This window comes from Neomonachus schauinslandi, chromosome 8, assembly GCF_002201575.2.
Source record: "Neomonachus schauinslandi chromosome 8, ASM220157v2, whole genome shotgun sequence".
Lineage (NCBI taxonomy): Eukaryota > Metazoa > Chordata > Mammalia > Carnivora > Phocidae > Neomonachus > Neomonachus schauinslandi.
The window spans coordinates 136,736,858-136,763,483 of NC_058410.1; the positions used below are offsets into that span (position 1 = coordinate 136,736,858).

At 43.3% G+C, this 26,626-nt stretch overlaps 1 long non-coding RNA gene across 1 annotated transcript in view; it reads left to right on the plus strand.

The window, feature by feature from the left end:
- The first annotated feature begins 644 nt into the window (after window positions 1-644).
- LOC110586761 overlaps window positions 645-26,626 on the plus strand; it is a 200,782-nt gene continuing 174,800 nt past the window's right edge. The window contains exon 1 of the long non-coding RNA XR_002480728.1: window positions 645-733. This is a non-coding gene — a long non-coding RNA (uncharacterized LOC110586761). The remainder of the gene's footprint in view (window positions 734-26,626) is intronic.

Genomic DNA, 26,626 nt, shown 5'->3' on the forward strand with positions numbered 1-26,626 from the left:
GGTCTAGCTGGTGACAAGCAGGGAAGTAAAACAAAGACTTGAAAAAAATCTTCAGACTTTGGGCGCCTGGGTGGCTCAGTCGGTTAAGCGACTGCCTTCGGCTCAGGTCATGATCCCGGAGTCCTGGGATCGAGTCCCATATCGGGCTCCCGGCTCAGCGGGGAGCCTGCTTCTCCCTCTGACCCTATCCCCTCTCATGCTGTTTCTCTCTCTCTCTCAAATAAATAAATAAAATCTTTAAATAAAAAAAAAAATCTTCAGACTTCATTTCTGTTACCCGTTTTAATGAAAACAAAAATGTATTGATTGCATCTTAAAATGGAAATGATTGTATTCTTTCCCTATTAAGCATTCCTAATCTACAGGGTATTTCTCAAATGTTTCCACATAAACATCCTCAGCTGGTGTAGGAACACGACTTCACCCCTGGCAGAAAGAGGAGGTGACCTGGAAGTCTTGCCCAAAGTGAGCCACTGAGGACTAGAAATTTACTTGAACTCTCCTGTTTTGTTTCCTGGTGTTACTGTCTTTAAAATTCATCTAAAAATTACAATCTACTCCATGTCATTTGGACTTCATTTTAAAGATAACATTGTAAATTATCTAAGTAAAATGAACTTCTCGAAGATGCTTCCTTTTTTATCTTGTTTCCTCCAGGACCCACTGTGTACCCCTGGGGTGCACCTAAGCTTGTTTGAGAAGCATGGACCTATGGCTGAGCTCACTGAAGAAGGTAAGGCTTTCAGACTACCCTCCTAATTATGAAGCACGTATTCAGAGCCTTTGTATAGACAAATGTGTGGCAATTGCTCACCTCCAGTGGTTTACTCTGGTTTAGGAGAAAAAGCACACCGGGCCATAGAATGATGAATATAACCACGTAAGGCCATGCCTGGTAAATGCCAGGTGAGTGGCAGAGATATGTACTATGAGCATGTGGAGGAACACAGATGTTACTGAAACTTTTTGGCTAGGGCTTCACAGAGCTGGTACTGGATCAAGGCTCTGAAAGATTGTAAGGATTGTGATCCCAAAGAAGGGGACGAGGGCATTCCAGAGAGGGGGGTGTGGTGACGGCATGGTGCCTTGGGGGGGGGGGGTGATAAATAGTCTAATTAAGCTGAAACAAAGCACCTGTAGCGTTGAGGAGAGCCAGATACAGATGAGAAAAGAGACTTGGCTGCCAGGCTCGGGAGTTGGTGGGTCTTTCTACAGTGGGGTTATTTAAGGGCTGTACGCTTGAGGGGTGATTTGTGCAAAGGGACACATTTGCTGGTTAATCTGACAGCAGTGTGTTGGTTGAATTGTAAGGCATGAATAGTTAGAGGACCACAGCAGTCGTCCAGGTTATTATTTAATTAAGGCCTGGTGCAAAATAGTGTCCACAGAGGAAAGAGGGGAGGGGAGACAAAGCGAATGAGAAAGATGTTTCATGCCTATAAAATTTAATAGCATTTTGGTGATCATAACCTTTACAGAATAAGTGCTTTTTAAAAAGTATTCTGTTATTCTGCTGTTTTCTGGCTTGAACATATTATTGAATCGAATCCGAAAGCCCCCATACAATTGCTCTCAGTCTTTACCCAGAACTAGCTTAGAAGAGGTTTTGTTAACGGGAAGCTTACTCACGGGGTTTACCCTTAAATCCTCTTTGGAAGAAAGCAGAGAATAAATAAAATTACTCATGAGGCATGATAACAGGGCAGAGAGGGCGAATGTAGAACAACTGTGTGGGAGATGGATTGCTCCTTGGTTTTACAACTTTGCTTGATTCTTAGGAAGTAAGGGGCACAGGAGAGTTTCTTGTAGAAAGGAATTCATTAAGTGTTTAAGAAATGCTTTCAACCCAGCTACCTTCTCCTTTTTTGGAGAAAGCTTGAAGCACCGTAGTACATGTGCAGCTTAACAAAGACCGGAAATGGAGCTGAGTCCTCAGAACAGCCCTCTGAGGACGTCAATTGACCACGTTGTTTTCATTTACTTGGAAAGGAATTCCCTTTGAAAGTGCAGTAAGGTGTGTCTTTCCCCTTACTTAGCGGCCGCTCTGTCTGCTAAGAAGATATACTGAGGTAATCTTATGGTACATACTTCTGTCTTACATGTGAAGAACTAAAGGTTATAGCAATTAACCACTTAACTCAGTGATTCTGTTTTAGAACTGATGATTAGCCCATCCTCGTTAGAATGTTCTTTTGCCCTTTGCCCGTGGAAAGCATTTGCTCGCTGAAAGTCTGACACAGCTGTGGGAGCTCTGCTTAATTATAGCTGAACAGAGACCAGGGAACACTGAATTCTGGCCAGCTTGGCCCCTGTCAATCAATACCCATTATTTTAGGAGAAAAAAATAAAAAGGAATAGTTGCATAAAATGATCAGAGACCCATATGCCCTTCCATGTAACAAGCAGCAGAAGGGCTCAGCCCTCCACACTTCTGTGCTGATCAGTTGATGAGCAGGAAGGAAAAGTGTAACTTGGAGAAATGCTTGGACTGTTGTCCTAAGTTCATCCGTAGATATGGGCACACACAAATGTTCCTTTATCAATTCTGCTGATACTTCTGTTGTATTGAGAGGGTGAAGAGTTAAGTCAGAGAAGTCTTTTAATTAAAAACAATCTCTGGGCCACCTGGGTGGCTCAGTTGGTTAAGCGTCTGCCTTTGGCTCAGGTCATGATCTCAGGGTCCTGGGATCCAGTCCCGCATCAGGCTCCTTGCTCAGCGGGGAGCCTGCCTCTCCCTCTGTCTGCCGCTCCCCCTGCTTGTGCTCTCTCTCTGTCAGATAAATAAATAAAATCTAAATAAATAAATAAAAACAATCTCTGATTCTCAGAAATTCTGCTTTTATCTTGTTCCTTCTCTGTTGTTTCTTAATAGCCAGATGTTTGTTTTCTTAGTTTTTTCAAACAATGAATTTTTGGATGAATTTTATTTTGCTTTCTAATTCATTAACTCATTTTTTAATCTTTGTAATTTTCCCTCCTGCTTTTCTTAGCTTTTAATTTTTTTTCCCCTTTCTACTTCTTGGGTTGAATTTTTCACTTATTTTCATTCTTTCTTATTGACTTATAAAAAGCATTTAAAACCATGAATTTTCTGGGGCACCTGGGTGGTATAGTCAGTTAAGTGAACGACTCCTGGTTTTGGCTCAGGTCCTGATCTCAGGGTCGAACCCCCGCGTCAGGCTCCATGTTCAGTGCAGAATCTGCTTGAGATTCTCTCTCTCTCCCCCTCTGCCCCTCATGCTTGTGCTCCGTCTCTCTCTAAAATAAATAAATAAATCTTTAAAGAAAGCTATGAATTTCCTATCTACATAAGTTTGATAACATCCAACAAATTTTAATAAATAATGTCATTGTTGGTCTTTTCTGCAAAATAATCACCATACTGATTTCTATTTAATAATGGTTTTGGTAAGACGGGTCTTAGTTTCCAGGTGTATTTTGTCTTTCCTTAAAAATATGACAAATTTCTAAGATTGTTTGCTTTTGCATTGGGGTCATACAGCCTGTATTGCGTCCCCTTTGGGGAATATACTGAAGCTTGCTTTGTGGGGAAAAATCAGAAGATATTCCATAAACAAGTATTTTCTCTGAAGTGTACAAGATACCATGCAGTATTTGTTTTTCTTTCTTTGACTTATTTCACTTAGCATAACGCTTTCAAGATTCATCCATGCTGTCACAAATGGCATGAAGGATTTCCTTCATTTTCACAGTTGAGTAATATTTCATTGTGTGTGTATCTATACATGTACATGAATGTATGTGTGCATATTACATCTCTTTTGTTCATCTGTGGATAGACACTTAGGTTGTTTCCCTATTTTGGCTATTGTGAATAATGCTACAATAGACATGGGAGTGCAGATTATCTCTTCAATATTCTGTTTTCTTTTCCTTTGGATATAAACCCAGAAATGGGAGCACTGGATCATGTGGTAATTCAATTTTAAATTTTTGGAAAAACCTCCATACTGTTTTCCACAGTGGCTGCACCAGTTTACATTCCTACCAACAGAATCTATCATCTATCTATCTATCTATCTATCTATCTATCTATCTATCTATCATCTATCTATCATCTAGCATCTACCAAACTCTTGATTTGGGCTCAGTTCTTTTTTGTTTTGTTTTGTTTTTTAGATTTTTTTTAAATTTATTTATCAGAGAGAGAGAGACAGAGGCGGGCAGAAGGAGAAGCAGGCTCCTTGCTGAGCCAGGAGCCCGATGTGGGACTCGATCCCAGGACCCTGGGATCATGACCTGAGCCGAAGGCAGACGCTTAACCGACTGAGCCACCCAGGCGTCCCATGGGCTCAGTTCTTGATACCTTTTTTTTTCCTCCATATTCTCGCCCATATGTGTTATCTTTTGTCTTTTTGATGATAGCCATTCTAACAGATGTGAAGTGATAGCTCATTGTGGTTTCGATTTACATTTCCATGACGATTAATGATGTTGAGCCCCTTTTCATGTACCTGTTCATCATTTGTATATCTGCTTTGGAAAAATGTCTATTCGGGTCCTTTGCCCATTTATAAATTAGATTGTAGGTGTTGTTTTTGTTTTGCTATTGAATTGTATGAGTTCTTTATACATTTTGGATATTAACCTCTTATCAAAATAAAGACTTTGCAAATATTGCTTCCATTTTGTAGGTTGCCTTTTCATTTTGTTGATGGTTTGCTTTGCTGCGCAGAAGCTTTCTAGTTTGATGTAGTCCCACCTGCTCATTTTGCTTTTGTCACCTTTGCTTTTAGGGTCAAATCCCCCCAAAAATCATTGCCAGAACTGATGGGCAGGAGCTTACCACCTATGTTTTTTTTTCTTGGAGTTTTATGGTTTCAGGTCTTACATCCAAATCTTCCTGCCTCAACTTGTACCTCTAGGCCAGTTCCAAAGTTGTCATGTTGAGACGTCCCTTCCTGCTCCTGGTTCTGATCTACTGTTTCCTGAATCCCAGGTTTTCATTTTCTTGGCTTATCCCCTTGTTTGGCTGGAGTACATCTTTAACTAAGATATGTGAGGAAGGCAAAACTTCTGAGTCCTTGCTTGTCTGCTTTTTTTTTTTTTTTTTTTTAGTCTTCCCTCGAATTTATCCCTTCCTTGGATAATTGAGAGTTTGGCTGAGTACCGAATTTTAGATTGTAAATTTTTCCCACTCAGATTTTTATAGATGTTAATTCCATACCTTCCGATGTCTAATTAGTTTGCGGGAGATTTGTTTTCTTCCGTCTTAACTTTCATAGTCATATTTGTAGATATGAGAATTTTTCCTTTGTTCTTATTATTAGTTCATACATCTTCTTGATGTTAAGACAAGTCGTCTTCTCATGCCCTGGGAATTTTCCAAAAATGGAAGGAAATTTCCTTCCTTCTTTGCCTCCATTGTCATCTAACACTCCTATTAAATATTGAATCCTCTATGTTGTCCTTTATGGGAGACTTTCTCTATTGCCTGTCAACCATTCTACTTCAATGCGTGTTTTGACAACTGTTGTGAATCTCAAGAGTTTCTTTTTATTTACAGACGCTCCTTTTCCATAGCATCCTGTTGCAGATGCTGTATCTATTCTAATCTCTCTAAGGATGGTAATTAGAATTTTAACCTTAAAACAGTTTGCCACGGGGTGCCTGGGTGCTCAGTCGATTAAGTGTCCAACTCTTGATTTGGGTTCAGGTCATGATCTCAGGGTTGTGAGAGCGAGCCCCGTGTTGGGCTCCATGCTGGGCATGGAGCCTGCTTGGGATTCTCTCTCTCCCTCTGCCCCCTCCCACTTGTGCTTTCTCTCTAAAAAACGGTTTAAAAAGTTTGCCACAGTCTCTTTGATGCTGCAGGCTTCTCTTAAATGTTTGTTGTTCCTTGGTTGTCTGTTCACACTTAGGATGAGTCAAGTGAATGATCAGGAGTGGGGTGTATGTGACTGAGTTCTCTTGGCTGAGGGGCTTCTCTTTGAGCTGAGTGGTCAGGAAATTGACCTCTACACTGTAATTTTCTGAGTTCTAAATTAGGATGTATTTCTCTAATTACCAACATCCACACTGATTGCTCTATTTCTTGCCCAGCAGACATTTTACTGACTTTCTTTAGAGAAGAGTCTATCTATCTATCTAGCTATCATCTATCTATTATCATCATCTAACCTATTATTTTGGCCTTGGGGTAAATGCCTTCTTCAGCTTCTGGCAAAAGAGGGGAAGGCAGGGGCGCCTGGGTACTCAGTCAGTTAAGTGTCCAGCTCTGGGTTTCCGCTCAGGTCGTGATCTCAGGGTCGTGGGATCGAGCCCCCGTGGCATCAGCCTCTGCACTCAGGAGGGAGTCTGCTTGAAAGATTCTCTTCCTCTGTCACTCCCCCTACTCATGATCTCCCTCTCTCTCTAATAAATAAATATTTTTTTTTTTAAAGAGGGGAAGGCCGATAGTGAGCTGTAGTTGGCGCTTCCTTTTACAAGTCTTCCACCAATTTCCCTACCTCCAGATCCAGTTTTCACTCCCTATCTCTGCTGTATATGCTGCTTCTCAGTCAAGATCCCCTTTGGGTTCTGTTGAGGAAGTTAAGTCGCTTCATTGTAGGAGCACTTTCCCCTCATTGTTTATATATTAGGTGGCTACTTTTTGCTCTGCTTCATCCATTGGTCAGTGCTTTTCCATCTGTGTTCCATTCTCTAGAAATTTATTGAACTCTTCTGCACTGATGGCCTCCCCTCATTACTCTTTATTTTGGAAGGCTTATACTTTTAAAAATGACTGCTTTAATTAAAATAGATTCTCATAGAAAGGAAAGAGATACTTCAATTCCTGCAGGCCTCCCATTCTGAAATGAAATTCTGTTTTATATAATTAAGCTCACACATACACTATGTTTAGTGCAAAAACGTTTATGACTGTTACACCTACCTTTACATTCTACCTAATAGAAAAATAAAACAGCTTCTTTTGTCCCCGTTAAGGCTTGTCTGCCTTGGATTTAACTTTGCTACTAATATTGCAGTTTTCATTTTCTTTTTGTTAAGTGCTATATAGTTTTTAAATCTTTAGAGTTTCTTTTATTTAATATGTATATATAGAGGGTACAATGGTTTTTCTATCCCCTTCCTCCCTCATACAGTTTCATCTACGATTATATCTTCAGAGTTTTCACACGAAGATAAATACAACATCTGATTAAGATGGAATATGGTTTCTAGCAAATAACCAGGGAAAGTTCAGTAATAGTATTCACAGGAAAGAATGAATCCAAACCAATCTGGAGGAGGAGTCCAGTATTAGTAATAGAGAACACTTAATATATCACCCATCCCAGAGCTATTTTAATTATAGAGTGTTCAATTGCTTGAGAATTTTTTTTTTAAGATTTTATTTATTTATTTGACAGAGAGAGACATAGCGAGAGAGGGAACACAAGCAGGGGGAGTGGGAGAGGGAGAAGCAGGCCTCCCGCTGAGCAGGGAGCCCGATGCGGGGCTTGATCCCAGGACCCTGGGATCATGACCCGAGCCGAAGGCAGACGCTAAACGACTGAGCCACCCAGGCACCCCTCAACTGCTTGAGAATTTAAAGGATAAATTTAATAAGACTTTGGAAAGGAGCATAGAATACATTGGTTCTGAAATTAAGTAGTTTTTTTACCTTGGACAAATTGCTTAGGAAGGTCCTCTTGTGTTTAGCTAAGCGCTTTGCTGGGTGTATGGGATATAACAAGTAATATATGAGCCATGCCCTGAACATGCTCTAAATGGATAGACATATAATCAAATATAATCTAGGTGCAGTGATGGTACAAATCAGGAAGTGATTAATTTTCCTTGAATAGGCCCAGAAACGGCTTAACATAATTGTGCCTCTAATTTTCTATCTTGATTGCAAACATTCTTGTGATTTCTGACATGCTAGTTCTGTGATACTCTACCTGAAGAAATAGCACTTTACTTCCTTAAAATGATGGCTTTTGTGCACCTGAATAAATTCATAGGTGGTACGCAAATGTATAACTCAGGACCCAACCAGAAGACAGAGCCACAGAGTAACTGGAATAAGGGAAGTTTAACATAAGGACTTAGTATCTATAATAGAGGATTAGAGTAATAGGGAACTGGCCTAGAAGAAGTAAAGAGAACTCAGAAGAATTCAGAAATCAGATATAAGGGACATCATTACATCTAGGACTGGGATGGAGCATTCCTTCTCCATCAGGGCTGAGATACAGACTTCACTGGAGTGAGCACAGCCTTGGCTCACGGGATACTGGAAGAGTCACTGAGATGCTGTGCTTTTGGGTCTTGCTGGAGATCTACCCTCTGAGGCGCTGGGGAGCAGTCCACAGGGCCATGTGTGCCCTGCAAATCACTGCAAGGCCAGTCGAGGGAGTGCTGGGCCACTGAGTGCTGCTGGCTGCCCCCATACACTGTAGGAAGCAGGTGCTGAAGAAGCCATGCATTATAGAAACGGTTCATTGTAGAGCTGGGTATGCAGAAGCGATGCACTGCAGGTGCCCATGCTGGAGAAATCAGGAGCTGTAGGAGCCTGGCAAAGGAACTTACCATACCGTGAAGAGAAAATACCTCTTTGCCTCCAGTGTCCCTCCATTTCCCTCCACCGACAAAGCTTAGCATTGTACCAACTGGCAAAGAAGAAATATATAAAGGGCCCATATCCATTTCTATAGAACAGACAGTGAAGAGTGGATTTGGAGCTTAGAGGCAAACACATTGATAATTAACACAATAGGATAGAGTTTTGTGACTCTTTTTCTGAAACGGATCATCTCTTTGAAAATTCACGTCATATTTCAATGTTCATTCCTTATGTTCTACAGAAGGTCTCCTGGTTTACTTTCTCCCAATATTTGCTTAGAAAATTTTTAACATTTCCATTTTGGCGTTTACCTTGAGAACTAAAATTTAGAGACATGTCGGGGCACCAGGGTGGCTCAGTTGGTTAAGCGACTGCCTTCGGCTCAGGTCATGATCCTGGAGTCCCGGGACTGAGTCCTGCATTGGGATCCCTGCTCAGCAGGGAGTCTGCTTCTTCCTCTGACCCTCCTCCCTCTCATGCTCTCTCTCTCTCATTCTCTCTCTCTCTCAATAAATAAACATCTTTAAAAAATAAAAAAATAAAAATAAAATTTAGAGACATGTCTGACTTCAAGGTGCTGTTTCTCTGCCCCCATAGAATGATGGGATTTTTTTTTTTTTTTGGTTTTCTATTTCTAGAATCCTAGACTTGTGTTTCCTTGGCTAGCTAGTCCATCTTCTTGCTGAGCCCTCCATGCTAACTCTGGTCGTCATTATCTTCCTCTGGCCCTTCCCCTCTCGTTATATTCGTAGCCTTAATCTTCTCAATAGTCCAGGGAGTGCAGGACTTCTCACGGGTAGGAGTTGGAATGAGTTTATAGCCCTTCAGGATTGATTTTAATATCCTACAAGTATTCCATAGAACGGAATACATTCCGAGTGTGGTGTCTGATGTTGAAGACAGATGTCAGTCAGCCTTACTTCCTGTAATCAAGGTACTGTATATTTCCTGGCAGTTGGATTGCAGGGTTTTTTGGCTCTCTAAACTTGCTGCTTCTTGGTTTCAAGGAAGTTTAGCAGGTGATGTGGTCTAGTATGGAGTCACCTATGTGTTAAAAGCTACCTTGTGACATAGGATATTTCAGTGATGGAGAGATTGAAGTGGAAAATAAGCAACAGCAACTTGATTAAAAGGGACTTTAACAAATATAGGGGCCAAGCCATTGATGTCTTAGAAGAGGGAAGGTAGCAGCCTTTATAAAGAAACAGCAGCAAACATACTGAAAGGACATTCTTAACCAAGGAACAATTCATAAGTGATCAATGACTAATAATGAGAGCACATTCTGGAAACAACCCGACTGAGGCTAGTAGAAGAAGGTCCAGAACTGTAGGCTTGAGCCCAGACCTCCTCTTTGGCATTTCCTCCAATGCTTGTGTAATACTTTGGTAATATGTATGAATCTGGTAAGAGTAGGGATATTGGAAGATCTTTCAGCAGTGATACATAATCTGAAGAATTAATGCTTGCCATGATTAATCATAGTGATAATAATAATGGACAATACTTGAAAGTCCACTATGTGTCAGGTGCATTGGCATTACCATTTAAAACAAAATTTATACCACTTAACAAGGGGCCAATTATAATCCTCCATTTTGAGAAAATCAAGTCTTGTAATATCTTCAGATAACTTGATATGGTAAATGTAAGGCTAAGTTTTGAACCTAGATATAAGCTCTGTGGAGCCAGAAATCATAGCAGTCTTGTTCACTTGGTACCCCTAGTTTCTTGAAAGTGTCTTTCACATAATAGGTGTACAGTAAATATTTGTGGAGTAAATGAATAATTCCCACATCTGAATGCTTTCCACTGACTTCTTTTCATTGTTTTGTATTAAGGTTATCTAGGAATTTGGGCCAGAGCCCTCTTAGTTCTGTATAGCAAATATTCCATGGGGTTCTGAGAGTGGGAGGATAGTAGAAGGTAGTAATCTTTGGCTGGTGAGCTGGAGGTCGTTGTAGGAACAGGCAATCCATAATGACTGGCACAAATTAGAAGTAATGACAGACCTTCAAGGGTAAACCCTCATTTAGTAAATGGTTTTATCCTTCTGTTTAATACATTTCATACAGGAATCTTTAATTTAGGAAGTATAATCTAGGAAGTATAGAGCCCAGGGGAATCCCTGGGAGGTCCTCAGGAAGTCTATCAATACTGAAATTGTATGCAAAATTGTGTTGTGTATGTATTTATCTGAAAGGAGGGTTCTGTGACTTTTAGGGGGGCTGTGACACTCGAAAGAGAAACAGGGTTCAATGGGAACATTTATCATTTAAATTCTGGGGAGTAGGTACTTATGTGTCATGTTGGAATTAGAAAGAAGCATTCTTTTTGTTGGTTTTTAGAAGGAGAAATTTTGTTTTCTCCTACAAATAATGGATTTAAGAGGGTTTTTAGGTATAATTGACATTCCTGAGCTTCAGGCTGAGGCATATTTCTTATTGAAAAGGCTAAGTCACTCATTATGTCAAAGCCCAGAAGAGAATATTAATTAATTTCCAACATACTCTGTGGCAGCATGAAAATAAGTTGGTCTCTCTTTCTGACCACCCGGGCTGCCAGCTACCCTGAATGCTTTTTCTTGTTCCTTCCTGTTTTGGGTCCGAGCTAGCTAAAACAGGGTCTTTTAGAGGTTTTCTTGAAATAAGGTGGTGAGCATTGACCTGTCCCTAAACAAAACCCACAGACCTGCTTGCCTGATTCTGGCAACCAAAGCCGCATGGCCGCTAGCAAGTTTGTCTCCCCTTTGATCTGTGATGTGTACGACACTGTATTTTTTGGCGGCTCTAAAGCAGACTGCCAATTAGATCCAAATGTGTCAGACAGCCTCGGAGAAGGTACTAGTGGCCAAGTTTCCATTAGTGGTTCCTACTGATTGATGCCTGCAGCATTCTGTTCATTTAGAAATAGAAACCTGTTCTCATCTTTAATCTTGGGGCTGGGAGTTGAAGTAATGGGGAGGAGAAAGTCCCAGAACACAATTAAATCTCTTTGTATCTCTCAGCTTTTAACTTTTGTTTTTCTTTTAATGCAGCTAAAGACTCCAAACAATAGGAGACTGTGATTCTCTTGTTCAGAGGAGGGTATGCTTTTAATTTTCTCCTGTGTAGAAGGCTGAAGGGAAGAGGGAGGAAAGCCACGTTTCTAGAAAACAGTGCCTTGCCTGCAACTGTGTTAGATGCTTTCAGGTGTGACCTCATTTGATTCTCTAACAACTCAAGGAAATAGCAATTAGCCTTCTGCACACTGTTGAGGAATGTGCAGTTCAGAGAAGAAAAATACATCCTTCTGTGTTGTATGCATTATAAGAGGCAAAACAAATTCACCTAGGTAGCTGTTGGGTTCAACAGCCTGTGCTCTTTCCACTCCACTGTACAGTAATGTGTGTGAGTGATTTCGGCGCTAATCCCTCTCGCACCTGAAAAGAGCTTTGAGAAAGCCTCAAGTGTGCAATGGAAATCAGGGTATTTAGGCTAGAAGCTAGCCTGTGAGTCACCGATAGACCGGTTTGGAAAAAAAGAAAAAAAAAGACCAGGGACTTAATTTCTAGATTTCATCTTTTGCATTAATACTTAGAAATGGGCTGCTTTTTATTTTTTTTCCCCTTCTAGTCCCAAGCTGTAGTTTCTTGAAATCAGATCACTATTCTGAGAAACCAGCTGCACCGGGGAAAAGGATGGAGGCGAGAAAAACCAAACCTCTTTTCTTTGTTAATGAGTCATATTGTCCGCACTTGGTTTTTCATTGACACCAGCTGGAATGGGTTTTGCCCATCTCCCAAGGAGGATCCTAATGATTGTTCATGGGGCCTGCATTTCATTTGTGGTGCCAGTTAATTCTGGAAATTCAAACTTCAGTCAAGTGAATATATGCTGGGGAACCCTTTCTTCTTTCTGGAGGTGTGTAATTTGATATTTGGGACTGTGTTACACAAACGTTGATGAAGTGTACTTCACTAGGGCTCTTCAGGGAAGGAGGGTTTATGGTAACCTGCACTTTTTAGCTGTGGTGAACAGCCTAGAGCAGAGGTTGGCAAACTTCTTCTGGAAAGTTCCAGATAGTAAATATTTTAGGCTTTGTGGGTCATGTGGTCTCTGTGGCAACTACTCAATTCAGCTGTTATAGGGTGAAAACAGCTATAGACAGTCTGTAAACAAATGGGTACAGCTGAGTTCCAATAAACCTTACTTGCAAAAACAGGAGGGGACCAGATTCAGCCTGTGAGTTGTAGTTTGCCAAACCCTAGCCTAGAGGATATCTCAGGTTTGTCCATATATATGACACTCCCTGCCAAGCACATAAGAAATGCTCAATGATGTTTTTTAAATGACCAAATGCAAATGTATGAAGGAGCAGCAAAACTCTCACTATGGCCTGAAATCATATGTTAGAAACCTAATGCCCAAGATGATGGTATTTGGAGGTGGGGCCTTTGGGAGGTGATTAGGTCATGAAGGGAGAGCCCGCGTGAACGAGCCCTTATAAAAGGGACCGCAGGGAGCATGGTTGCTTCTTCTACCATGTGAGGACATAGCAAGGAGTTGGCGGTCTGCAGCCTGGAAAAGGCTCTCACCAGAAACGGACTGTGCTAGCACCCTGATCTTGGACATCTGGCCTCCAGAACGGTGAGAGATAAATTTCTGTTGTTTATAAGCCACCCAGTCTGGGGTATTTAGTTAGAGCAGCCCAAACAGACTAAGATAGCTTTCTAGACTTTATTCTTACCAATTGTGTGATAAATTAGGAGTTAGTAGGGATAGCCTCAATTTATAGGTAGAAAAATGAAGCATGAGAAACTAGGATCCCAAAAGTTGGAGGCAAATTTTCAGTTTGAATTCAAGCTGCTTTTAGGTGTCTTCTACACCTTAGCTTTACTGTTTAATTTTTTTTAAACTGAGGTATAATTGACACACAGTGTTACATTAGTTTCAGGTGTACAACATAGTGATTGACAAGTGTATACATTGTTATGTTCACAAGCGTAGCCACCATCTGTCACCATACAACACGATTACAGTATTACTATATTCCTTATGCTGTGTCTTATTCTCTAACTAGAAGCCTGTACCTCCTACTCCCCTTCACCCATTTTGCCCATCTCCCTACCGCCCCCCCCCCCTTCTGGCAACTGTCAGTTTGTTCTCTGTATCTGTGGGTCTGATTCTGCTTTCTTGTTTGTTTATTGGTTTTGTTTTTTTGGATTCCACACATAAATCCTATGGTAGAATTCAAACATCTCGCCTCTATTTAATGCCCCATTTACTGAACCCCCTTGGTTTTATTTTATTATTCTAAGGCAAGCTTCCCCCCCCCCCCCAAAGAGCATACTATTTCTGCTGTATCAGATAAGGTACTCTGTGCTGCAAGAGATGGAAAACCTGGTTCAAACCACATTCAACAATACAAGGAATTTGTTTGTTGATATAATCGAAAAGTCTAGATGTAGAGTGGGTTCCAGACAGGCGTGGCTCAGTCACTCAAAGTTACCAAGAACCCAGTTCAGCTTTGCTCCTTTGTTCTGCCTTGCACTTCATTCTTCACTATCAGATTCCACCCTGTGTAACACCCTTGAAGCTTTTCTTGCTTGGGAATAGTGGAGTGAGGAAAAGGAACTTCTCAAACTTCTGGCCTTGGCTGGCTAAAGAAACAGAACATAGAGAAGAATGGGCTAACATGTGTCCTGGTTTGGGTGTGGGGAAAAAGAATGCCATTAGGTAAGTCAGTCGAATATTTGGAGGTCTTGAATACTGGGAACAAACCAGAGAGTAGGTGCCTTCTAGGGAAGGGAGCTCCTTTGGAGGTATGCAAGTGTCTAGCAGTTAGGCTAAGCCCAAAGCCAATGAGAGTCCCTGCAGTCACAGGAGAAGGTGAGCCACAGGGGTGGATGGACAAGTAGGGAAGGACCAAATCCTGAAGCCATCTGAAAAAGTCAGTTTTTATCTCCACATTGAATGGGGATTGCTGAAGAATTTTGAGCGAGGGAATGATGAAATCAAACTTGAACATTAGAAAAATGACTCCAGCAGCTTCGTAGAAGGAGGTTCAGGGAGAAAAGCAAGGAACCTAATCCAATTAGTTGGATGTAGCATAGCAATGGCAGGAAGGGGAAGAGAAGAGTAAGAGCCTCTTAGAAGTAACTCACTGGATACAGGGAAAAGTGACCTCTGGGCTACTATTTCAGCAGCTGGGTGCATGGTGTGGCCACAGACCATGATGGGTGAATATACCTATCCCTGTGCCTTTGTTGTGGGAGTCTGGGAGGTATTGTGTAGCCTCACATGGGATGAGGAGAACTGTAATAGTGGTGACAATCCCCAGATAGTCTCCTGGTTGTTCAAGTCTGGAGTGGCAGGGAGGGGAGTCTCTGCAAGCATCTGTAACCAGTTTATAGCCTTGGTTCCTACTGTTTCTGAGAAGTATAGAGCGCTGGCCAGATTGAATTCAGAGGGAGCCACAGAGCTCCTGGGCTGCTCAGCCTTTTCAAATTACTACTGGGTGGGATCATTGTGGAGTGAAACTGGGCGCCCTCTCTAATCTCCTCTGGCTGCTCTTGCTAATGGAACACACTCTAATCGTCAGAGCCACCCTCAGCCCTAAAGGGAAAAATGCCTCTCTTTTGCTTTTGTGAAGAGGCCGCATGAGGGTTCGCCATAGGCTAGTGCCTTGGGCATCCTGTGGGTGAGGGACGTGAGGGGGAGCAGTCCAGAGCCCTGTGTCCTGACTCAGCCAGGCCTCATAAAGCGCATTTTCCAGCCCTTCGGGGGAAGAAAGAGGATTGAAAGGAGCCTTGTCATTGTCATGGCTGTGGGAACATAGGTCAGAAGCATCTCTGCAGCCACTGCCCACGGGCTCCCAGCATTTCTTCCCAGGCAACGTCCTGTGTTAAGCTGGTGACCGTAGCAGCGCTGGGCCGGCACTCGAGTGACCAGAGGAGGGGTGGAATGCATGGAGATCGTGTGGGCGGTCACGACTTGGCAGGACACCCTCTCCTCCTTCAGGGGCCAAGCTCCGAAGACCTGAATGTTAGGGATGGTGGCTGGGAGGTGAGCCGGACAGATGATTTAATAAATATTGGTTCTTTAGTTAGAAAACGCTTTGAGACTATGGTTGAAAGGATTCAAAATGAAAATGCAGATGTCATTCTCATTAGAGATCCGGGAAGCCTTTGAAAGCTTCCGCGTGGGTGAGCTGCTTTTCAGGTAAAACCAGTCCCTTAATCCCAGTTGAATAGGCGGTGGGGCTCCAGGCGGACTGGGCAGATGTGGCGTGCAGCGATCTGAAGTGAGGCTGTGAATGGTGCAGAAGAAAGCTTTTCGGCCTTCTCTTGGCTTCCATTCTTCCCTGGCCCTTCTGTTTCTCTGCAGTGTATTAAAATGCCCTCTCCTGATACGTTGGCAAAGCAAGGAGTCCCTGGCACTTGGTTTTAGGAGCACACGAACAACTGAAGTTAAGGAGAACTCTGATCAAAGACAGCCTGTATTGGATGTTCATGGTGGGCCAGGCATTATGTTGCGGCTGAAGGTCAGGGAAGGGGTGATAAACGAGTTAGAGGCCCTACTCTCAGGGTGCCCAGTGTTTCCGGGGGAGGACAGGCGTCTAAGTAATTGTGACACACGTCAGAGCATCATCAGTGATCTGGGAAGGGTATAAACAAGGTAGCAGGCAAGGCAAAGACGAATACAAGTGTTTGGACAGGAGACATGGGGAAAGTTTCAGGAAAGAAGGGACCTGGAGAGCGAAAGCAAGAGAAGGCAACAGTGAGAACAGACAGAACTGTTGCTGGCGAGGAACTGGAAGGTTTTGAGGGCCTGTATTGCTGTCCAAACTCCGGGGGCGGGGGGGGGGGGGGGGGGGGTGTGACCCAGCAGGAGGCCACCTAGAATTAACTTGCTTCCCCCGGGGTCCTGGAATTCAGGACAGTTGCTCTTTCATAGTTAGAAAAGTAACACCTGGGGTGCCTGGGGGGTGGGTGCGTGTATGCGCAGTCGGTTGATCATTTGACTCTTGATTTCGGCTCAGGTCATGATCTCTGGGTCATGAGATCAAGCCCCACTTTGGGCTCCACACTTAGTGCACAGTCTGCTAGAGATTCTCCTTCTGCCCCTCTCCCCTGCGCATACTCTCTCTGGAATAAATAAGTGTTAAAAAAAAATTTAACACCTGATGGAGTTTGAAACCAGCTTAGCTGGCTGATCCTTATTGAAGGAGGCGGGATGGATTTCCACAGTCTCTGATTTAATGGCTAAGTCAGGAAAGGAGAAGAGCAGAGTTTCTCCTGGTCTGTTTTTCCTTTAATATTTATTGAAAGTTCTTTCTGGGTGCTGTGGAAACCCTCTGATTACCAGGAGTGTAGAGTCTGAGGGAGGAGACATATTTTATTTTTATTTTTTTAAAAGATTTTATTTATTTATTTGACAGAGAGACAGCTAGAGAGGGAACACAAGCAGGGGCAGTGGGAGAGGGAGAAGCAGGCTTCCCGCCGAGCAGGGGGCCCGATGCGGGACTCGATCCCAGGACCCTGGGATCATGACCTGAGCCGAAGGCAGACGCTTAACGACTGAATCACCCAGGTGCCCCAGGAGACACATTTTATTGCTTCAAATAGGACATTGATGTTTTTTAGAGACTCCAAAGGCACTGAAACCATTCATCAATCAAAATCTATCTCTTAGGCTCCTACTTTGCGCAAACTAAGACAAATAACAGATCTTGATGTCTTGTTTCAGGCATTCCTTGAGAAGTGTGTTTCCAAAAACCCGAGGAAATGATGTGCCCACCTCCTTTTGATTCAGTGACTGCCCCTCCTGACTTGGTTGGATTGTTAGGTAGCATCTTCAGGGTTGGCAGGGCTCCTCCTAAGAAAAGTGGGAAAATGCAAAGGTGGTCCCCCAAGCCCTCTGGAAGGGGTGGGGTGGGATGGGGAGCGTAGATATTTGTGGAGTATCTGCTGAGCATCGTGCTAGGTACTTTGTAGGTACTATTTTAGTCAGTCCTCAAGACATCCCCCAGAGGCTGATGAACGAACAGACTCTGAGAGGTGAAGTAACTAGCCCCAGGCTGATCCACTCAGCAACGAGGCAGCCATGACTCATGGGCCGGATGCCAGGCCTTACCCCACCCTGCTCTGCTGCTCATGGGTTGAGCGCGCTCTATCAGAAAACAAACAATGCTGTTCTTTCGTTGTGCTCCTAGCAGGAAAGGAGAAAGGGCAAACAGTACGATTTCTCCCAGCAACCTTGCTACTGCGGGGACAACACTCAAATGTTTTTGGTCCACCGCTGTAGTAAGAAACCTCTTTGACAGGAAGACCCAATACAGTTTGATACATAAAATTTCATGAAGCAATTCTGACATGTCCTAAGTGTGACGTGCTCTGTCCTATCGAAGTAAATCTGTTCTGTTTGTTCAATTTTTAAACAATCCTGGTCCTGACCCTCTAATTTCGGGGGTTGCCCGAATAGTGAAAGCACTCACTGCGTGTAACAAAATGGAGATTTGTTTGTAGCTTTGGACAAAGGAATTTTGACAACCTCCTTCCTCTTTTGCATACACCCCTCTGCCTAAGGACATGATGTTATCCTTTCATGACTGACTTTTCCCATAAAAGCTGTCTGGTTCTATTTATAAAAGAAATAGGTAATTGATCTGTCTCCAGGAGACTTTCACTCTAATTTACATGGCAGGGTTACACCCCAGATAGAGTCTGCTTCTCGAACCTTCCTAGGCACGAAGGACTCCAGCTAGCCCTCAACCAAGAAGGAGTTTTGAATGTGAGGAATCTGACCATGTCTGCAAGAAAAATTAATTCTTCTCATTTAGGTCACGTAGAGGTTCTCCCTTAGGTCTCCTACCTGTGAGTATACAGAACTTTAAAAACAGCACTCTTTACTTCAACTATGGAAACTTTGCTAGAGTTGGTGGTCTCAAACCTGTAATGTTTGAGGGGAGTGGAGGAAGATAGATCGTGTTTGGTGAGGTGGGCTTGATGAGCCTCTCAGAGTGGAGGGGATCCCATTTGAGGATCGCGCTTGTCAGATCTGTGGGGGAGAATACCTTCGGGAATGTTTGAAGGTACTTTGTGTGCTATGAAGTGATAGACACATGGGAACAACTGTTGCTATTAGGTGTGATGAGGAGTAAGAACAAAACTCTTTCTCCTGTCTGTACAAGAAGGCAGGCCTTCTCTTGACACAAGTAACAAATTGTTCTTCACCTGACCACAAAAACTGTTGCTCTTTATTTGACCAATAAATCATATACACATTGATTCCCTGTTACATGGTAAATATTATGCCAGGTTTTGTGGAGGCTGGAAACAAATGAGATGTGGTCTCTGCGAGTGAGATGCTTATGATTGATCTTCAGGGAGAAGAGAGATTAAAACAACAAAACACAGGTGAAAAATCCATAGTGCCTATCTCTGTGCTGAATGGTGTGCTGCAAATCACGAGGGGAAAGCTAAATGGTCAGATGAGTCAGGAGTTCAGACCTGCCTCGTGGTCTGTCAGAGAACCTCGATGTTAGAAATTAAAGATAGGAATGAGGAGGCAGCAGAGGTCTGTTTGTCCAGAAAATTCTACTCCGTAACCTGTGGCCCTCAGGATTTGTTTAACCTTTGTGGTGTTGATAGAACTCAGGTTTCAAGACGTCCCGGGCACCATCGCATTCACCTGAGGCCTTGGGAGAGCACTTAATTGAAGGACTATGACTTCTGAGTCTTGGTGTATTAGCTCAGGCTACCATAACAAAATATCCTAGGCTGGCTGGGTTAAATAATAGAAATGGATTTCTTGCAGTTCTAGAGGCTGGAAGTCCAAGATCAAGGTGCTGGCAAAGGAAGTTTCATTGTGAGGTCTCTTCCCTTGGCTTGTAGGCTACTGTCCTCTCCTATGACCTCTTTGTGGAGAGTGCTTTGATCTCTCTTCTTACAAGGACATTCGTGTCCTCATGGGAGCCCTATCCTCATGCCCTCATCCAGACCTTATGTCCCAAATATCCCCCTAAATCTAGTCCCAGCTCTTTTAGGGACACAAACTTTGGGGGATACAAGCATTCAGTACACAAAACTTGGTACGCTCAAATTCTGTGATGGAATGGAGAAAGGGAATGTAGAAAGCTTCTACCTCTTCTGCCATCTTTGAGCTTTGTGATAGATGGAATGCATCCTAAATACTCCTATTTGATGTGTTCTCTTCTTTCAAGGTCGCACTATTATCAGCTTTTTGGGCCACATTTGAAATTGCGGCTCTGAATGTTAAATTGGAAGGCTGCCATAGCATCGTGCACCAAATTATGTGTGGAGTATGAAGGACTCTTGAATGTGTGCACTTGAGAAATGTACACTCTGCTAGCCAATTGTAGAACGTATCCATCAGCTTCCATAATTAATCTCACATATGGGTAGTAGAGAGGCCACTGCTCCCTTACTTCCCAAATAACTGCCTAATCCTGACTTAACGATAGCCAAGAGTTCTTGGCACTATGTATTCCTTCTTTGGTTTGTCCATTCAGTATTTCCAATGACCTTTTCCTTTCTGAGCCTTCTCCTCTGCCTCTTCTTCACTGCCCAGAAAGCCCTCACTAAAGTAGCCATGAGTTGTTTGTGTGTTTATTTTTCTGGCTCTGGACCAGGAGGAGCCATGCCTGGTACATTCATTTAAGATAAGCAGGGCTGGGCTGTGGTTAAGTATTTATGAGGAACGTTCCAAGGAAAATAATGTGTGTGGGGGAAGGTCAGACGGGGTGAGTACCCTCTGAGCCAGCATCAGAAGAGGCCCCTGTTGTGCTGGGTGAGGCAGTGTTTGAGCTGTGGGAAAAGAATCCCACAGCCTCAGTCGTGGCCCATGGCCACTGAGCTACTGAGGGTTTTCTTTCAAGTAAAGCAGGGACCTGGGCAAATTCCAAGGAAAGAGACCCTATTCATTCAAATGTCATTTTTTCTTAGCAACATTCAATTTCTTACGGTGCTTTGCCAAGGTGGCCTATGGAGGCAGGTCTGTTCTTCGGGATGACCTAAGTCCCACCACTCAAGTCAGTACAGAGGATGTCCTAATGATTATATGAAACCAAAGAAATGTGAATGGAATAACTTTAGGGATTATTAGTCCAAAGTTCTTGATTTGAGGTGATGAAAGCAAGGCCCACAGGGACGGTGTTTTGTGTTCCTAAAAGAGCTGGGACTAGATTTAGGTCTCCTGACTCCCACTCAAATCACTGTGCTGCTCATTGTGCCCTTGCTTGGAAAGTGTTTGCATTTTAATTTTTTTTTTGTGGTTGAGATACACTTCCTTTGAGGATTGCCTGGTATCTTAGCTAAATCCTGGGAATTTTATAAGCTCGTGGTTTAATAGGCAAGGTTGGCATTGATATTCCATCTTTAGTAGAACAAGTAGCCAATCTAAAGAGGTAGTAAAGTTGAGAAAATGTGCTTAGTCTTACTTAAGCCAGTAAGACTGAGGCCATGTTTTGTTCAGGGCTCTGAGTTTTGTTGTTAATTCATTCTGGGGTCAGACTGAACCACGGCCTTCTTATAGGCTGTTTTCATAGGTGGTTGTATGAAGAGATGCTGTCTTCTGGCACTGCGATATGTATTAGCTACATTCATACACGTGAATGCCATGTGTATTAGGTGGGTTTGGGGTGGATGGACGGGTGTGGTATCAGGGAGAAAGAGAGAAGTGGGCAGTGTAGCCAGAAAGGAAATGACGCTTGTCAGGAAATGTATTTCTTCTCCATCATGGTTTTGTTACTGTGTTTCACATCTTAAGGCTTTTACTAATAGGAACAATAAAGATTAATGGTACACTTTATGGTAGGTTGTGTGTTCACCAAAGGTCTCTCAACAGGAAGCCAGGAGACCAAGTAGTCTCCACCATGCCGCTAAGAAGCCAAGAGCATCTAGTAAGAGATCTGTGTCCCTTGGACCCTGATTTCTTTATGTCACGAAGGGGTGAACTAGACGATTTGAATTCTTTTGTAGCTCCCAAATTCAAGATCATTCCTCATGGCAAGATACCCTGTTTCTGGAATCCTTCTGATTTGGTTGTATATCTGGCCAGACTCTGCCACAGCTGTTCATATGTACAGTCCAGAATTGTCAGACTTGCTAGTTAAGACTCTGAGGGTCATGAGTAGGAGGCTGCCTGCCCTCTACAAAAAACTCGCTAGCAAGATTGTGCAATCTGGGGATATAGGGGATGTTCAGAATTCTTTCATCCCTTGCCTCAAAGTCTTGTTGTGATAAAAGTACCCAGCTCAGTACCTGGCATTGAATAGCTGCCCAGAAGTGTAGATCCCCTCCCTCTCTGTGTGTCACTTGTGGAGGCCAAGGAGGGCTCTCGGTAAATCATTTTGATTGCTTGAGGCAAGATCTCAGGTTGCCTTAAGTGAAACAGGCCTTGGGGCATTCTCTGATGGCTTCATGCTCAACTACTTTGGCCCACCTTTGGTCCTTTTCTTGGCTGTGCCTCAGAACTATCTGATTTCCCCAGGCTGTCTCCACAGGCTTTAGAGTTCTCTCTGTACTCCCCAAAACTTCCCTGTCATGTCCCGTGTTCCCTCAGGTGGTAACCATTCTTACACATGACAGCCAATGACTTCCTCCTCGCAATCCTATCTGTATCTATATGTGTATTGTTATATGTCTATAAATACTTAGTCACGAGGGAAGGGAACACCATCTACAAAGTCAGTCTGTGACAGGTCAAAGAAAAACAATAACTTCAAAGCTCCCACCAGATGCTAAAAGGTGATGAACCTTTTTTTTTTTTTTTTAAAGATTTTATTTATTTGATAGAGACACAGCGAGAGAAGGAACACAAGCAGGGGGAGTGGGAGAGGGAGAAGCAGGCTTCCTGCTGAGCAGGGACCCTGATGCGGGGCTCAATCCCAGGACTCTGGGATCATGACCTGAGCCGAAGGCAGATGCTTAACGACTGAGCCACCCAGGCGCCTGGTGATGAACCTTTTGTTTAGGAAAATACTGGATGGAATATTTTGGTTTAAAAAAAAAAAAAAAAAAGTTAAGCCTCCTAGAATGACCTACAGGAGAAGAGGAAACCAAAGTGCTAAACTGCTTTGTGTAATAAAATGCAGGGACTGTGAACTTTCTTGGGTGGAAGCTTGATGGGAAGGTGGTGAAGAATTCTTGGATTTATGACAGAAGGAAGGATGGTGGAAAAGTCGAGTTGGATACAGCAATGTAGAAAATTATTGATGACTAAGGGAAGCAAACAAACAAACCAGGCATCGGGAATCTCCTGGGGCAGGACTGAGAATCTTCAAGAACAGTGATGTCTTAGCACTCAGTGGCAAATTTTTCTTTAGGAGCTGTAGTCTCCTTCTATTAAACTTTTAGTAAAGGTTTGGTCCATGAAGCAGGGCTGATCAGGTGGCCGCCAAAGGTGAGGGGATGGGCTGAAGAAACAGGCCAGTCTCTGCAGGAAGCAAGATGGTGGGTGGGACTGAGAAACTGGCGATCATGGGGATTTAGAGTGAGATGAACCAGGAAAACATGCTTCCTGGATGCCTCAGAAATCAGGGAAGTGGGTGGGTTTCTCACCATATGTTAGTAGCTCAAGTTATTGTATTTGAATGTTTGTGGAAAGAATGACCTTTACATAGCTGGTAAACTTGGAGATCTTAAAGTTATAGAAATAGACCTGTGCACACACAAGATGTACAAAATGATCTGGCATCGGGTACACATTGGAGGACACTGTACTCTCATACGCCCAAGTCCACAGTTGCACAGCGAAGTCCTACATGGAGCTTTAAAAAATTACTTTGCCCTGTCTGCCCCCAAACATTTGCCTCAGTTGGCCAGGGTGAAGCCCAGGCATTGATATTTATTAAGAATCTACTGGGGCACCTGGGTGGCTCAGTCGTTAAGCGTCTGCCTTCGGCTCAGGTCCTGATCCCAGACTCCTGGGATCGAGCCCCGCGTCGGGCTCCTTGCTCCGCGGGAAGCCTGCTTCTCCCTCTCCCCCTCCCCCTGATTGTGTTCCCTCTCTCGCTCTGTCTCTCTCTGTCGAATAAAAAAAAAAAAAATCTTTAAAAAGAATCTACTATTCACTTATTACTCCATTCAACAAAATATTGAGCACCTACTGTATACCAGGTACCATGTTAGGTGATTTGCTGGAGTGGACTCCTTGAGGGTAGGGTCATGTCATGCTCATTTGTGGATCCCATGCAGTGTCTGGCCCAGAGAAGGCATGTATGTTCTTACTGAATTCTGACAACTATGAGGTGGGACTCTCCCATCCCCATGAAGCCGGGCTGATAGTAGCTTTGGGTATCTAAAGAAAGTGGGAAGGCGGTGGCCAAACATGAGGGGATGGGTGGAGGAAGTGGGCCAGTTCATTTCACGGGTGGAGGAGATGAACATGGCCAGAGACTCCCCTGCAGGGAGCAAGATGGTGAGCGAGATTCAAAGAGATTAAGTGATTTGTCCATGTCCTATAGCTGGTGAGTGGAGTGATGGCATTTAGATGTCAGTCCTGGGCTGTGTGATTCCAAAACATCATGCTGCCTCTCAATTTTGGGTAGGCATCATTCTGTTCAAAGAGCCTTCTACAGTAAGGCATTGACATTTTTGAAAAAGATCCTCAGTTGATTCCTGATATGCAGGTAGGATTGAGTATAATAGACCAATAGCTATTTTGGGATAAAAATCCAAATGATTTTTGCTCATTCTTACTTCGATTTTAATTATAGAGGTAAAAAGTGATCTGTGGGGGGGTATCAACAAAAATAATTCTTTACATTTATTTTTTTTATTTGTTAAAGATTGATTTATTTTAGAGAGAGTGAGAGCCGGGGTGGGGAGGGGCAGAGGGAGACAGGGGAGATGGGGAATCCTCAAGCAGATTCCCTGCTGAGCGCAGAGATGTGGGGCTCCATTCCAGGGCCATGAGATCATGAACTAAGCTGAAATCAAGAGTCGGATGCTTAACTGACTGAGCCACCCAGACGCCCCAACAAAAATAGTTTAGATAGATTTATAAAACATTGAAAGTTTATATCCCAAGCTGCACAATTGTAATTAATTATTGTACAGTTATTAAGCAATATCTGTTAGGTGCAGGATGACATGAATAAGTCATTAAATTTGAAGTCTAGTTTTGATTCACACCAGCACAATATATTGGAAGTTTAATTTCCTCCTCTAACAGGGCTAATACTATCTGCCCAGTCTGCCTCGTGGCGTTGGAATGAAACAATGTAGTCATAGTTGAAACAGTTTTTGATAGAGGTAAGAAAGCTTTATGAAAGTGTAGGGTATTGTTTTTTGCCCTTTGTAGTTCCACTGAGTCACATTCATGAAGGGTTGTGTATGTGTATATGTATGTTTACGTAGCTACAGAGAAACATCAGTACATGTATACACAGATGCACATGTATGCATTCTGTATATTCAGTATCCCCTTGTCCTTTGGGAGCAGGGGTGTGCGAGGGCAGCGCTTATCCCACAGGAGTGTAAGTCCTGGGGCAGCAGTGACCTCAGCCTTACCTTGGTGCTGTCAAGGCTTCCTGACACGTTCTTAGGATGATTGAATGAGCTTCATGTCTTGCTTCTGTTTCTGCCCTTGGGGTGACTTCTGTGGAAGTCCTTTCTAGGTATAGGATCTAACAAGGAGAGGGGAGTGGGGTGCCCTGGAGAGCCATGGCCACTTCCCCAGCTCTCAGATCAAAGTATTTCATACCGATGTCCATTTTTTAGAGGGGCCATTTGTAGGATTGCACCCTCAGAGGACAGGTGGTGGCCCTTCTCCAAGGCCGTCTTTGAGTCTTCTTAATCCTTGTTTACCTCCTGCCCCACGTTGACACGTTCAGGACCGAAGGTGTTCTGGGCACCACCTTCCTGCTCTAGAGAAGGGAATCTCTTCCCAGGCCTTGGACTCACCCCAGTGGGGAAGGACTGCCAGTCTCACAAAGGCTTCACTGTGTGCACGTCAGGCCTGGGCTGGCCCATGAAGGGCATGAGGCTCTGTGGTGCCAAAGAGGAACGGTTAGTAGGAATGGTCGATCGGGAAGAAAGGCTGTGAGTGGGGGTACTGTCAAGTCCTAGGAGGGGATTTCAGTAAAAATGCCAAAAGTATGTTGTAATGCTCTCAGCAGCCTAGGATGTACTTCCCCTGTGGGCCATCCTCAGGGAGGATTAAGAAATCTGGATTCAATGTTGAACACTATATCAAAAACTAATGTACTATAAGTTGGCTAATTGAAAATAAAGAGAAAAAAAAAAATCTGGATTCAAGAACCTGGTTTTACTGCCCAGATCTCTTTGCTTTTGAGAGCTCTTTCTTCCATCTTTCTTGTAGCTTCCAGAATAGTCCTTGGGATGCTGGGAACTGGGGCTCTGCATTTAGGTCTGAATCCTGCCAGTTAGGTCTGAGAACGTAGGCAATTTATGGCATCCCCTTTTTCTCTGGTGGAAAGACTATCAGTTATCAAGTGGTGTGAAGAGTTACAGTATTGCTAAGTTTTGGGGCTTACATTGTGGCTAGCTTGATTTGTTGAGTGTGTGTATATAGGGAGGGAGAGTTTAGGGTCAGAAAGAAAGATTCTCTAAATCTGAAAGTGTGGATGCTGAGGGGCATGGAGGGAAGGGAAGAGCACAGCGAGTACTGCATCAGAGTGTGGTCGGTTGCACAGCTGGGGTCGAGGCAGGAGGAGGAAAAGCTGGCTGTTAAAAGCTATGAAAGATAGAAGGTAGCAGGAGGGGAAGAATGAAGCGGGGGAAATCGGAGGGGGAGACGAACCATGAGAGACGATGGACTCTGAAAAACCAACTGAGGGTTCTAGAGGGGAGGGGGGTGGGAGGATGGGTTAGCCTGGTGATGGGTACTGAGGAGGGCACATTCTGTATGGAGCACTGGGTGTTATGCACAAACAATGAATCATGGAACACTACATCTAAAACTAATGATGTAATGTATGGGGATTAACATAAGAATAAATAAAAAAAAAAAGCTATGAAAGATGATTTTTCCAGTGGGAAGAGATGGTAACTTAAAATCTCTTTACGGTGTCTTACATTCAACCATT